The sequence below is a fragment of the Eurosta solidaginis genome, chromosome 1, assembly GCF_040869045.1.
Source record: "Eurosta solidaginis isolate ZX-2024a chromosome 1, ASM4086904v1, whole genome shotgun sequence".
Taxonomy (NCBI): domain Eukaryota; kingdom Metazoa; phylum Arthropoda; class Insecta; order Diptera; family Tephritidae; genus Eurosta; species Eurosta solidaginis.
This window is the reverse complement of record NC_090319.1, coordinates 284873338-284889126: the sequence shown is the minus strand read 5'-3', so window position 1 is coordinate 284889126 and position 15789 is coordinate 284873338. Positions and strand designations below refer to the sequence as shown.

The 15789-nt window shown below is 35.9% G+C and overlaps 1 long non-coding RNA gene across 1 annotated transcript; it reads right to left on the bottom strand.

Annotated features, from left to right (window-relative positions):
* On the bottom strand, nt 1–1777 carry LOC137237412 (uncharacterized). Its single transcript, XR_010948941.1, has 4 exons — nt 1638–1777; nt 1457–1578; nt 1282–1398; nt 1–616 (listed from the first exon to the last, which is right to left on the bottom strand). It is a non-coding gene; the product is annotated as an uncharacterized lncRNA (long non-coding RNA).
* Between the last annotated feature and the right edge of the window lie 14012 nt (nt 1778–15789).

Here is a 15789-nt window from a genome sequence, read left to right as displayed (position 1 = left end):
TCGGCCAGGCTTTTAAAAAATCGCCACTTGCCAAGCTCTTCACATCTTGTTGCCTTGCTGCAAAAGTTTTAGCCCACTTATCCAAAACTTCGTTCCAATCTGCGTTCTCCTTGCTGAGCGACAACTTTAAAGCGCTGATAATGGAAGTGTCTAGTTCTTCAGTGCATTGGTGCGTATTGTTTTCTACATTGTGAGGTATATTATTCCGCGAACCTTTTTTGGACTTGCGGCAGTTTACGTATTTATAGAATAGTTTTCCACTCGGATTTTTTTTTTCCAGCCCGGGGAATATAGTAATATTCCTGAAAATTTTAATTAAAAAATTTGTTTCATCAAGAAGTAAAGAACTTTATATTGTTTACAACATTAATTTATTTCAAACTCTTATAAAACATAAAATCACCTTTGTGTCTACTTCACTAGGGAAAACAGAGCAAATTTCGTTTACTAACGAATAAAAATCATTCGGTTTAAGAGAAGTGTTTCCGTAGCATATTTCTTCGACTAAAATAGCAATTACTTCGTCCCTGTTGATATTGTCAAGTCTACTGTTCTCTTTGTAAAAGCTTAAAATTTTCTTTCCACGTGTGGTACTCGACAACAACGTAAATAAATCCTGAAGAAAATAAAATAAAGTAAAATAAAAAATGAAATAAATAAATAAATATCCAAATGAAATAATATAAATAAAATAAAACAAAAGCAAAGTAAACAAAAATAAAATGATTCTAATCAAAAATCCGAATACGTTTGGCTCAAACTATTGCTATTTGAGTATAAAATTTTGAAAAAGTGGGGGTGTGCCACGCTCTCTATTAGGAAAAATTTAAGTTCGCTTTATCTCAGCATTTATTTGAAGCAGGTATTTAATATTTGGTATAGAGGTTCCAAATATGATGAAATTGAGGTGGAAGAGATAGTGGAAGTGGGAGAGGAATTGGGAGTGGGATGGAAATTAATGGAAAAAGGGATGGAAAAGATTAAGAATAAAAATGGAAGATAAAGTAGAAAAAAATGGGATATTAAATTAGCGAGGCTCCCTTCTTGAATGTAGGCAAAATATTTTACGGGCAAGACAAAGTCCAGCGGGTAATATAATATAAACTTTGAGTTTGAGAAAGAGCAATAACGCTGCGGGCGTAATTTCCCAATAAAAGGAAATACAGCCCGCGGGCCTTATTTCATTTTCAAAGGAGAAAAAATGCCTGTCAACAAAACGAAATAACGCCCGCGAACTTCTGAGCTTTAAAAAGCGACCACAATAACATTTATAAATTTTACCTTATTTATGTTTTTTTGGCAAAAATATTTGCTAGTTGAAGCATTTAAATCAGGTCGACAATTAAGCCCTTTTATTTCATTGCAATCAGCGGAAATCGTTTCGTCGTCAATGCCAAACTATTAAAATGAAATAGAAATTTAAGTTGGTTGGTGATTTTAGAACCGAATACCATACCTCTTTCTTTTGCCATCCGATAAGCTTTTCCCGAAATTCCACTCGAAGACCCAATGGTGGAATAGCTTCTTTCAGATCTTCTTTTCTTAAGTATTTTAAACTCCTGTATGTTACTTGTGCAGCTATAATCGTAAATGGAGATAATCAAGAAATGCATTATTTAATATTATTTAATACTCACCTTTTAAATATTCAAACACATTTTCCAAATCAAAACTTTTAAGAATCGCCTTTAATTTGTTCTCGTCGTTTTCTTCCTCGCTCAGAAATGAATTTATTGTGTTATTAATAACTTCGCCACAACCTGAAGTTACATTAAACACTTCGCCAGAACATGGAGTTATATTAACTACTTCACTACCTATGGCGTAGAATACATTTTCAACAATTTCACTTTCCATTCTTTTAAAAATCACCTTTTTAAATATTTGTTTAAAAATCGACTTCACGCTGCAACAATTTTTTACAAATGACGCTTTTTCTCATGCAGAAATGTAAATCAGTAAGCCATTAACCGTTATTCATTGTAGGTTTTGTTGCTACGTACAATTTAAGAGAGTAAGATCTAACGCAAAATAATGTTGATTCAACAGTGTTATAATTTCAAATCGACAATAACAATGTTGCATTAAAAATGATTGTTGTAGATATTTAACAGAAAAATGGAACAATGTTCGTTTGACATTATTTCTAGTTGGATCGACTATTAAATTTTTAAATCAACCTAAAAATTATTGTTTTGTCATTATTAAATGTTAAATCAAATAGCTTTTCTTGAACTTTGCACAATTGTATAAATGACCCTGATAAAAGTTATTTTAGCAATTTAGTTTTTCTCTCAGTGTATAATAAAGGCCATTTTTCCATTATTCAATATTGGAGTTATTTATTCAACAGTTTAGAGATACGAACGTTGGCAGAAGATTGCAAATAAGGGGAATTGCAGTAAAATCGTTACAGTATGTACCAGCCGCAGTGCATAGGCCTATTTTTGTTAACAAATATTAATCTATTTGTTTATAATTAATAGAAAAAGTTTGTTGTAAATCCAAAAATCTCTCCAAATATCGATATTTACTTTATTGCACAAAAGCGCGCTATCTGTGGACCAATTATGTAAGTGCTCTAAGACACAAACCTACATAAGCGTACGCGCTAAACGGTGAAAGATTAAAACATGGTTTCCCATTGTTGCCACTTACCTATAATAGCCTCTACCAAAATCCTAAAAAATTGTTCCAAAATAATTTGTAGCGTACCAAAAAATCTTAAATAGAATTAATTTTTGACCGGCCCATTTTTTGTGGCAAATTTCACTTACACGTAAATACATAGGTCTTTATTTAACAGATTCTGTGTTTTTTATTTTAGTTGTTTTCAAAAAAACATGAAATAACAAATAATGAGTTAACTTTGTTGAAACTAACTAAATTTATTTATAACGATTAATCAAAAATTTGCCCGAAAATGTTTTTGCATTTGCAGATTTAATCCCCATTTTAGATAAAGTACGTCTTATACTGAAAAAAAGTTACAAAAATATAACATTAAAATTTTTATATTGTCTTTTATGCTAACTTATTTTATTTCTTATTTTAATTTATTATATATTTTTTAATTTCAACTTAGTTTATTATTATTAAATGCAGCTTGACTGAATCGAAAAATTTCACGTTATATATTAAACGAAAAAAAACGTCCCTTGGGTTTAGGTGAAAACGGCAACCGCCATCATGGCGGCCGTATTGCATAGGCAGTATATTACCCACTATATTTATTATTAGACTAACTTTGTTGGATTATATATCCATTAATCAGATGCTTAGATCCCATAACCCTAATTTGTTTATGTCGCTTAAAGTTATGAAATTAATTTCATTTTAGTAAATATGTTTGCGTGAATAATTTCAATGTTTTTGTTTGTTTTTCTTTTCTTACTAATTTATTCTGCTTTGTTATATCTTAGTATTATATCGTTCACAGACGATATTTTATGGTAGATATGGTCATATATATTCATGAAATGAAGTGTTTACAACTTTAATACAAATTAAATACGTACATAGATCTCAATGGGAATCCCAACATTATCCGAACATTATAATCTTCATATTTCCACAATTATAACATTAAAACCCGGAAAAAGGTTTAAGTGCACTTATTGCGTTTTTATGTGGAACTGTTTATTCACTTCACTTAATTTTTTCGCACTTTAAGTACTTTATTTTTTTTCTTTGATAAAATTTTTTTTAGTGAACTCTGCCTTCTTTCTCATTACATACTTTTATTATATTTTTATTTTATTTTTTATAAAGGTATCCTCTATTCTACTCGAAACTTTCGCTTCGTGTCACACTTACATATTACATATGTATTTATACAAAATTAAACTCGGTAAAGCGCCCATTGCATACCTAACGGGTGGCAGGAAATAGGCTAAATTCCTTTAGCACATTTCTTGGTTTTTGACTAAAAGTTCGTGTTTTTTGAATTATGACACTATTGAAGTAAATGGGCGATATATGTATTTGGGTGATATAGGCCTACTGGGAAACCGAGCACCCAAAACTAACTTCGGTAGCGCGCCAACGGGGACCTTCCGGTGTGGAAAACCCTATTTTTCAATTCAATTTCAAGTAATTTCACCATAATTCTATGTTAATTTCATTTGATTTTACATAATGTTTATTTTTTTGTTTAAGGAGCTCCATACCAAAACGTTATAATTACATTTGAAAGGTTTGTAGAAAATTTAAGAAAATACAATCAAAAAGTACAACGTCTTAGATCAAGTTCAAAATTTTAATGAAAATTTTAAGTAAGTTAGACCAGTTGGCTATATTTCCAACATTTGATGCATAGACTGAGTTGAAAAAATACAAGTTGGTCGAATTTCGACCACAGGCGATACTAGTTTATTTAATTATATTTATTAATTTAGAAGTAATTGTTGCCAGAAGGCACGACTGGCTATAAATAATATTGCACTACCTCCCTTTAACCAATAGTTCGACAGTTGCAAGTTCATGCAAGGCGATTGAACTCACGTTTTAGTCTTTAAAATAAAACTACCAATAGTAAAAACAAAACCTAAGCTTTAGAATTGCAGCTTGGGTTTCTTGCAATGGCAACTCTTTTTCCAGCAAATGTCATTCGATTGCATGCATCGTTGCAATCGTAAAAATAACCAAACACAAAGCAATTTTGGTGTTTTCTTTATGCCTATGAAGTTGGTATACACAATCTCGCAAAACAAAAAACAATAAAGAGTAGGTTTCAAATAGTTCTGGAGTTCCTGAAAAGGAGAAAACAGTTCTGGCTTTTTAGATAGAAAAAAAAGGTTTTGAAACTATTGTATGCCTACTTCACGCAGCATACAAAATGTCGAAAATCGATAAAAAAAAACTGTTCTGAGTAGATTTTCAATAGTTCTGGAGTTCCTGAATAGGAGAAAAAAAATTCTGCAGAATTTCGCCAAACATTCACATTTTTCAAAAATGTTTAAAGTCGCAAATTTGGGAAAAATTAAAAAAAAAAATTGTTCTGAGTAGTTATTTAAAATTTCTGGAGTTCCTGAAAAGGAGAAAAAAATTCTGGTAATTTACGCCCAATATTCACATTTTTCCAACAGTCGAAAATTTAAAAAAAAATTAAAAATCAAAAAAAAAAAAAAATTGGTGTCTGAGTAGCTTTTAAAAACTTCTGGAGTTCCTGAAAAGGAGAATGAAGTTCTGCAAATTTACGCCCGATATTCACATTTTTCCAAAAGTCGAAATTTTTAAAAAAATTTCAAAATCAAAAAAAAAATTGGTGTTCTGAGTAGCTTTTAAAAAGTTCTGGAGTTCCTGAAAAGGAGAAAAAAAGTTCTGCAAATTTACGCCAAATGTTCACATTTTTCCAACAGTCGAAAGTTAAAAAAAATTCAAAATAAAAAAAAAAAAATTGGTGTTCTGAGTAGCTTTTAAAAAGTTCTGGAGTTCCTGAAAAGGAGAAAAAAGTTCTGCTAATTTACGCCCAATATTCACATTTTTCCAAAAGTCGATTTTTTTTTAATTTTCAAAATCAAAAAAAAAAAAAAATGGGTGTTCTGAGGAGCTTTTAAAAAGTTCTGGAGTTCCTGAAAAGGAGAAAAAAGTTCTGCAAATTTACGCCAATTATTGACATTTTCCTTATTATTTATTAAATTCGCACAGCCAGCATTTATCCTAGCACATTTAAGATGTAGATCCTGAAAACACACACCGCAACTGATTTTGTCATCAGCCAAACACTTCGTCTTGCATTTAAGGCAGTTAGATAGTTAGTGCTAATACAATTTTAATATATTAAATGAAATTATCTTCGCAGCGCGAGGAAAACCACGTCTGCACCCGACGACGAACAGTATAGTACTTTAGTATTAGCCCTGCGTTGGATATAAAATATGGATTAGGGCACGTTTTTCTCATAATGCCAGACAAATAGCAACATTTTGCTCACGTTCCCTCTTTAACTTTGTTATTCATTTCCTCTTACTACTTTTAATTATTACAAATGGAAAACTGATGGTAGTGCACACCAATATTTTCGCACAACTTTCGCTCTATCCTACGAATAATCGTTAACTGTGACAGCATCGCATTTCCGTGTTTCTTAAATCGTTCTGTAATCGAATTATAACCAAGTACTCTGCCCTAGTTTTCCATAAGAGATGCACTAAAGAACAACATTACAGTTTAAGAGGAGGGTTTTGTCTAAGGCTGGGGTAACGCGCAGTCAATCCAGGGTCGAGTAAAGGTCCTACAAACCCCTAATGAATAAAAACACAGTATATATGTGTTACGAACACACGCACACGCGGCTGGGGGAGCGAAGGGGAGTTGGTGGGGGAGAAAGGAGAGCGGGGGATAACGGTCGTCGAAGCGGAGGGGGGATCGGCAGGACCGTTGAACGGTGGTACGGTAACGGACGGATTAGTACGGCGGTATGGAAGCAGTGGAAGTCAGCACGGCGGCTGAACGGCGGTAGAATAGCGGACGCCCAAAGGTCGTCGTAGCAGCGGCGGGATCATCACGGCGGTGGGATAGCGGACGGCCAACGGTCGTCGTAGCAGCGGTGGAATCAGCACGGCGGCTAAACGGCGGTAGGATAACGGACTCCAAACAGTTGTCGTAGAAGCGGCGGGATAGAAGCAGCGGGCAAAGATGCGACAGCAGCAGCGGTGGGCTACGGAGCGCGTACCAGGGCGGAGGCGGGAAGGGAGGTATACTGGTAACGGGTTTTACCTGTACAGCTGCTGGTTGTTCCCGTAGGGCTAGTCGGCGGCGGTATCGGATGGATCGGTGACCTACGAGAGACTGCGAGGACTGGTTAGTGCTGGCTTCACCGCTGGACACTGCCGCCTCCCTACTTGCACGCTAGATATAAGGTGCTTAAAGAGGGCGGGACTGTAGTAGCCGAGACATCGTGGATCGATCCGTCGGCAGAGGGAAAGTGCACCTTAAAGGCACAGCGGTAGCCCCTTGTGCGCATGCATCGGTTCACGGCCGAAGCCAGAGCAGAGAAGAAGGGGTTATCTGATCATTAAGGCGTCGTGCCGCTCAACACACTGAAGGTGTTGCATTAAAGCCCCACGCAAAGCAACATCGCCAACTAAGAAAAATGGTGTTTCAATTAGAAAACAAGTTTTTTTGAGCGGTGATGCCATTTACAGTAGTTTTGCAAACACTCCGAGTATATTTCTGTCGGCATTAAACAAATAGGTCCCGTTCCTCCGATTTGTAGGAAAAGCTAAATGAAGCAGAACGTAAATTGGAAGCGAAAATTAGGCTTACAACTCCTCAAAACAGTTTGATCAGTGTGACATTCAGCGACACCTTTTGTCAAAGTAAAATCATATTTTGGTAAAATATCAGCTCTTTAAAGCCCTGGAATATTTTCCATATTCAAACCGCCCAATTCGTAAATATATTTTGACTTAATGTATACTGACATCGGTTATTGGTGTATTAACCTAAAATATGTTATAACTTCATTAAATAGAAAATGTTAAAAATTTCGAAACGAAAAATATTATCTCCAACCTGTGAATATATTGGCCACCGCAAAAATGTATAGATTATGGGTATGGGTGAAAACCAAAAACTAATAGGTTGGATATTGTATCGTTATGTTTAAGGCGTTATTCTATGACCTCAATAACCGATTAAGTTGACTTCCATAGAGTAGGTTGGATCAGCTGTTTTACACGGAGTTTGCCGGGGCCTCAAAATAGTTGCTCCGCAATTTTCTTTTTATCTCATGATCTATTCATACACTAGGGAACTTTACAGTAGTGATCAAACTTTGGTCTTACAATTTAAATCATTTACATACTTACCACTTTCATTGCATACAATCAAAAATACTTATTTACTCGAAATCATAACATTTTATTTTTAAATGATATACGAAACAAACATCGCCAGTTTGACTGTTGAGTGGAATGTCACCATATCGCAACTGCTGTTTCGAAAACGACATATCTCAAAATATTTCGAAATTCGGTATCTGTCGGGTAAGGGTAATATTCCACTCAACAGTGAATTTATAACAACACTCTCTAACATGCATGGGGTGTTAAAAATTTTCTAACGTCTTCATTTGTTAAATCTGTAAATAAATCAGGATGTTCGAGGCTATTAGCAACATGAATTGCCACCGCACAAAGTTTTTTATTCACAACTGCCCCTGCTCCATCATCTCCATAATGCTCCCCCTTTATACTTTTAGCACAAATGATTGTGCTTGCTAGGTCAACCAATGATATATGGCTATATATGATATTGCATTGATCCCTTTCCATTATATGCATTGTAGTATTACGGAGATAAGTACTACCTCTATAATATATGGTATTTTGCAAACCCCATCCATTAACTCTCAATTCCGTGCCCTGTGTTAATGAGGTATCGCAAAGCCCTACAGGCATTACTAAATTAGGCTGCTTTATAAAATCTCGAGCCACTTTAACCACTGCTATGTCCATAAATCGTGAATATATCCTATACTTAGGATCAAAAATTATACTGTGCACATTGTGTTGTTGACCGCAAGCTCTCTTATCTTCATTATTATCGGCTACACCTGCTAGAACGGCGAGATTCCCCCATTTTTTTTCGTATACGCAATCCGCAACTGTGACGACCGAATTTAAAGATATTAGGGAACCACTGCAAAGATACTTGGAACACTCTAATATCGATACCGAATGTGGGCTGGCCTCTATTGGTATAAATTCTCCATTCGTATAGGATAAAATGCAGCGTACAACGACAAAAAGGATCGCGTAAAGTTTGCGTGAATTCATTTAGTTTGAGAACTTTTACACCACTTTTTAAGTATAAACTACACCGAGATCAATTTTGTGGCCGCTATTTATACCTAATAGAGCAATGTGAATAAAAAATAAGCAAACACCTTTCAGTCAAAATTTCAAGAATTTTCAATAACAACAATACATCTTAATTAACGTCAAGGCTACACAATAAAAAATCTTGTTTGTTTAAACTCGGTTCGTTATAAATAAAATAAATAAATAAAGGCAAGGCGCTATAACTTCCGGAGAGATTTTAGGCCGACCTTATCCTCAAATTGAATGAAAAAGCGGACGAACTAGCTAAAAAGGGCGCATCCATTGAAGCTTGCTACATAGATGTCCCAATTAGATTGGGCGAGATTAAGCGAAGGCGAGAGGTGCACATGATCGACCAAGCGGGAAAGGCGTGGGTTCAAGCGCGGGGCTGTAAAGTGTCGAAGATTATGTGTAGGTCTTACAACCTTAGACTAACACAGTTACTCCTATCATTAAAAAGAGAGGACTGTAGACTCATGACGGGTATTCTGACTGGACACTGCCTTCTGGCGTCACATGCCTTTAAACAAGACTTGGTCAGTGATAGCAGATGTAGGAAGTGCGGGTTGGAGGAGGGAACGATCGAGCACGTTCTGTGCTCGTGCCCTGCACATGCCAGGCTAAGACCCCAGCTATTAGGAATGATACAGCTGTCAGATCTAGGAGCAGCAAGTGGCTTAAGTCCTAGGAAGCTTCTAGTATTTGCCAAGAGGACGGAGTTATTTTATAACATAGGTCCTGGTTTTTGATAGGGTTTTTCAGTTTGGTCGTTAAAACAAACTTCTGGTAACACTACGGACTCAATCAGTCTATGTGAGGTCCTCATGGACCGGCCAGTTCAACCTACCTACCTTATCTTCAAATTTGCGTCGTACTTCTTTTAATTTTTCCTACAAATTGGCGGGATTACACCTACAAGCTTTTACGCCGACTCCGAACGGCATCTGCAAGACACATGAGTTTTCACTGAGGAGCTTTTCATGGCAGAAATACATTCGGAGTGTATGATAAACACTTCGGAGAGGCGACGCCGATTAGAAAAATTGTTTTCTTTATTTTTGACGTTACTCTGCCTGGGAGTTGAACCCAGGACCCTTGGCGCATTTTTTCTGGCAAATACAAAAGCTTATTAAGCGTTTATAAGGATATTTCCATATACATTTTCTGTTATAGGTGCCTATGGAAAGTTTTAATTAGTTAAACAAACATAATCATATTGACGCATACGCTAACGAAATAAAATGAACGTGGCTTTGACAAAACATTTTGCTATACTTTTTCAAAAGAAAATTTCGAAATAATTGTTTGTTAATATATACATACGTACTAGCAGACCCGTCAGACGTTCTTCTGCCTTAAATTTGATCCATGTCCATACATTTTAATAAGCTTTTTCCGTCTAACTCTATACCCCTCCTCACTTTTTCTTAATCCTTTTATTCACTCCTCCCTCCGTCTTTTCGCTACATCTATCTCTATTTTCGTCTAACTCTATCTCTTTCTCAGTCTCCTTCTCTCTTTTCTCTTCTCTAAAGTTTTTCCCATTCTTCTTCATCCTTTATTGCCAGGCAAATCGAATAGGACGTATGTAAATAGGTATGTGGGTATTATTAATTCAGTTTTGTCAGGTTAATGCAACTAAATCGAATATCGCAATGAAAATTACTTTAAAGCTCTCAGCAACAACTTTCATTTGATATCCATATTACACACGCATCCTAGGGGTATCCGAATCGAGATTTTGCCCATATCTTGAGACCCTAGTCACCAATAGGTATGAAAACTATCCTGTATTAAAGCACTCATCAACAGCTTTCATTCGTTATCCATATTCTATAAACACATTCTAGGGGTACACGCGTCCACGTTTTCGCTTATATCTCGAGACCCTAGTTATCCGCGGGTACGAAAAATATCCCGTATCAAAGTACTCATAAACAGCTTCCATTTGATACCCATATTGTACAAACATATCCCAGGATTACCCAGGCCCACGTTTTGATCTCAAGACCCTATCCAGAACGGAATAAAAATTAGCCTATGTCTGTCTCCTGGTTCAATTTTCGGCCAAATATGTTCATCCGTTGCTTCCTCTTCAATCACTCTTTATCTATTAAAAAAAAGCGCATCAAAATCCGTTGCGTATTTTTAAAGGTTTATGCATTCAAAGGGACATAGGGACAGGAAAAGCGACTTTGTTTTATACTATGAGTGATGTACATCCATACATACCTATAAACCTACGCCCGAAGTTAAATAACGCAGCGAATGCTATATATGTACGTATGTATGTGTCGCATCAAGCCTCACTCAAAAGCAATTAGCGCGGACAGTTCACAGCGAACAAACACACATACGCATTTTTTGATAAAAATGTTACTTTTGTTTAAACAATTTGGCTGATATAAGAAAGGAATCAAATATTTTTTTTTTTGATGAAGATCGAAGGGAAATATTTCAAAGTTTTACTGAAAAGTAGAATTTTTTAAATCCATCCATCCGTTTATGAGTTATAGCTGTGTAAACAAAAATTTTATGATTTTTTGCTACATTTTGGCCATTTGCCACGCCCCTATAATATATAACTTCCAATTATATTAACTGTACCATCTCACGTAGTTAAGCTTTCAAATGCAAAAAACCGTTTTAAAATCGGAGCCTTCTGTGTGAAGTTATGTGCATACATGGCATTTAGCGACTTTATTTTATAAGATTTATAGATATATAGATGTATGTATGTTGAATTGTGTTGTCAAATTGATATGCGCACAATGACTGTATTTTTAGTGTATGAAAACAGAAAAGTAAAAAGGGAACACTTAATTAGTTTTATCTGTTTCCAAACTGCTAATAGGGTCCATTGTATACTGCCAAAAAACAAAGTGCAAAAAATTATGAGCAAAAACACGCTCGAACTTAAATGGGCTGACATAATCAATATCTTTCGTTAAGTGTTAATAAGGCGTTAATTTGTTGTGGATTTAAACGTCTGTTCATCTGTCAACTAATTCGTAAAACTTGCCTAAAACCGCGTCCCAGACCCCACACACCAGAACCTGATATAATTGCCCGTAGTTATGTTTAAATTAAAATAGGTTTTTATTGGTTTGGTTGGCGGCCGCCGTGGTATGATGGTAACGTGCTCCGCCTACCACACCAAATATCCTGGGTTCATACCCCGGGCAAAGCAACATCAATATATTAGAAACAAGCGGGGTCGCCCCTCGGCAGTGTTTGACAAGCACTCCAAGTGTATTTCTGCCATGAAAAGCTCTGAGTGAAAACTCTCTGCCTTGCAAATGCCGTTCGGTGTCGACATAAGAAAAGTAGGTCCTGTCCCGCCAATTTGGAAGAGAAGCTCGGCTTAAAATCTCTTCGGAGGTTATCGCGTACATTTATTTTTATTTTTTATAGTCAACTTAAACACTATTTTATCTTTAAAAAAGTATTTTAATTTTAAAATGACATGAGTGCTCATTTAAGCTCATTAAAATAGGTTTTGGGTTGGCGGCCTGCCGTCAAAAGCCCCAATTTGCTATTTAAACGCGTAAAACTTTAATGGAAGGGAAATAAAAAGAAAAGAAAAAAATTTTACGCATTTCCTTTACATAAATGGACAATATCAACGAAAAATGTAGCCTTATATAAAGTAATATTCTTGCTGAACTTTGATTTTAAATTTTTTGACATAGAAATTGTAAAAATATTTAGATATGTGAAATAAAAATGTAAAGGTGGACCGCTATAAACAAATGAGCCAAGTTCCCGCATTCCGGAATTGTTGTATTTGTAATATAATTTGAGAAAAAATGTTGATGGCGTATCGCTTTTGAAATTTTTCGATTTATTACTTAGAATTTAAAACTGTTTCCTGAGTAAACGACTACGCCGATTGTGTTTTTGCCCTGAAATGTTCTTCAGCAAAAAAGTTATCTGCCTTATTAGATGGACATGGAGTAGGCCTAAAACGTGTAGGATGTACAATTAATGTTCCCATTAGCGCACCACATTATGGAAGAAAAGTGGACTCTATCTTCCCGGATATTTATCGCGAAAAATTATTATTATAAGTTTCGGTTTACCACACATATTTCATGCTCTTTTAATGACAGAAGGTTTCAAGACCGGGCAGATTCCTGTAGGAACGACAATGGCGACCTGGTAACTGAGGTACAGGGTGTGCGGTAAGACGAACCCGATACCTCGAAGGCCGGTGATAAAAAACTCTCTCCGGCATTCTACTATGATGAAGTGAGAATGGCAATATCACGGCTAAAAAATCAAAAGGTGCCAAGTAATGACGGGATACCCGCCGGGCTGTTCATGTAGGCGAAGAGTTTGTATAAGATAAAAAAGCAAAAAAGTGGGCATTGCAGTAAATATGGACAAGAATAAGTACTTGCTGTAATCGTGGCCCTTGTAGCCACGTCACTGTTGACGAATATAAATTCGAGGCTATGAATGATTTCGAGAAGCAAAAACAAGGTCGGCCCAGAATTAAACGGAGAATAACTCTTTCCAAAAAGTGCTTCCTTAGGCAATTGAAAAGTAAAGTCCTCTCTCGACGAACAAAATTCTCACTCTACAAGTCGCTCATCATACTTGTCCTCATGTATGGCTCGGAATCATTGAAGGTGTCGAGAGAAGATCAGATGGATCTTGAAGTATTCGGGAGAAAAGTTCTCTGGAAGATTTATAGTCCTATTCGTGATGTCGACGGCTAGTATCGAATTAGGTATAATGATGAGCTATATGAGCTTTTCGCAGATATGACGATAGCGCAGCGAATAAAAACAGAAAGCTTCGCTAGCTAGATCATGTTATAAGAGAAGACCTTCACTGAGTTGGTAGAGACAGTTGGAGGAAGATTTGACCTCGCTTGGTGCTCCCAATTGGCGACTGTTATCGCCAAATAGGGTTAGCTGACCTCACTGAATCAACGTACTTCATTATATAAAACTTCAAGAAGTGCTGTATGTTAAATTTTGGCAGGATTTACAGACACATTTTACTCCTTCTATACTCATTCCGTACAAAAACTGAGTAAAATGTAAACAAACATGTCTTAAGACACGAACAACGAATTCACGTAATCTTATCGAATCGTCACTTGTAAACAATCAGTCTTTCATACGTACTCAAGGAAAACTTCAACCAAAACATATTAAGAAGTAATACTATTTAGTTTTCAACTCGACCAAAATAAGGCTTTGAGATAAAATATGTAGTAGGAGGTAAGAGCGGAGCAAAATACTCCGATTGGAATAAAGTCTGAACACTGCGTCAGCAATGAAACATGTTGTCAAAAGCGTAACGTCACGCATAGAAAATTTATTTTATAGCTAACTATGATATTTTTGCTCTCTCATTTTATATATATTGATAAGTTGACTCCTTTTCTGTCAACTACTACTTTTATATTTTTATTTCCCATAAATATTTTTACAATTTCTATGTCTAAATTTTATATATGTCGGACCTGTCAATAAGTTCAGAGTATTGGGACATACTTTGCTGAAATGACGCGCACTTTTTCATAAAACACTTGTTGTAAGTTTACATACTAAAAATTAGTAGCCGAGAAAAACAATAATGAAAATATTGGAGTAGTAAAATTATTATTGGTTGAAAGTGCGTGCGCGTCAATTCCTCTTAGACTTTTGATAATGACTTCGCATCCTGCGTCATCAGAAGTGGGCAATGAGCCAGAAGAGTTAAATAGTGAAAATAGTGTATGGAAAAAATTATACGAACAACAAAATAAAGAGTTTGTTTCGCAGTTAAAAATATTTGGTTCGACTTTCAGTCCAAATAGTGATGTGCAGCTACCGTAATTTGATCCAGATGGATTTAATGTAAGTGCACGAGCCTGGATAGCTACTACAGATATGTGAATGGCAGAGAAGCCCTTAAAGGGTGCATCTTTAATGTTGGTTCTTAGTCGTGCTTTAAAAGGACAAGCTGCAAATTGGCTAACACACATTTCGTACCCCGATATGACTTGGAATGTGTTCAGAGATAGTTTCGTTTCAAGACTCGACTTTTCGGAGACAAATGCTGCTTTCCTTATCAATTTAAGCAATAAAAAACCAAAAGAAAATGAGTGCTTTGCATCTTATGCAGCAACATAAATGTCGTCATTATCGACCAAATGGAAAAATTTGTCCACGGAAGGGATAGTCATTTCAACAGTGCTGGCACATGTGGCTCAGTTCGACCCCCGCATTCATCGATTGGCTTTCACATCAAACGTGGGAACAAGAAAGCTTTTACAGCAAGAACTAAATTCGATGTCGTTTACGAAGAGGAAAATTTCAACAATGAGCAGTGGATGTGAACGAATTAATACCAAACGTCAGAAGCATTCCCCAGTTCCACTTGCTGTCAAATGTTTCATCTGTGGTAAACCAGGACACAAAGCGGTGATGTGCAAATATAAATTGGATAAAGCCACACAATTAACACCCAAGAAGGAATTATCAAATAGAAGTTCTTTTAATCCAAACAAGGCATCAGTCAAGTGTTATCGTTGTCAGGTTTTGGGGCATTACGCCTCTCGATGTCCAAATCCAACCGAAAATTTTAAAAACAAAACATCGAGCGGTATTGCTAATCGTAAAGTCGATATTTGTGCTGTTAAGTCGCCATCAGGTATTTTACGAGAGTCAGGTGAGCAATACACTTTTTATTACGATTCTGGGGCGGAGTGTTCACTTATGAAAGAATCTATAGGTTCAAAGTTTTGCGGTAAGCGTTTTAACAATGTTGTGAATATGTCAGGTATTGGTCACGCGAATGTTACCAGTACATTGCAGATTTTAGCCACAATTGAAATAAATTCAATTGTGATGGAAATACTTTTTCACCTATTACCAGATGAACATTTGTCATACAATATCATGATAGGGCGTGAGATTTTATCAGGGCGTGTGCGTCAAAATGAGTTGTAAAGAATTAGTTT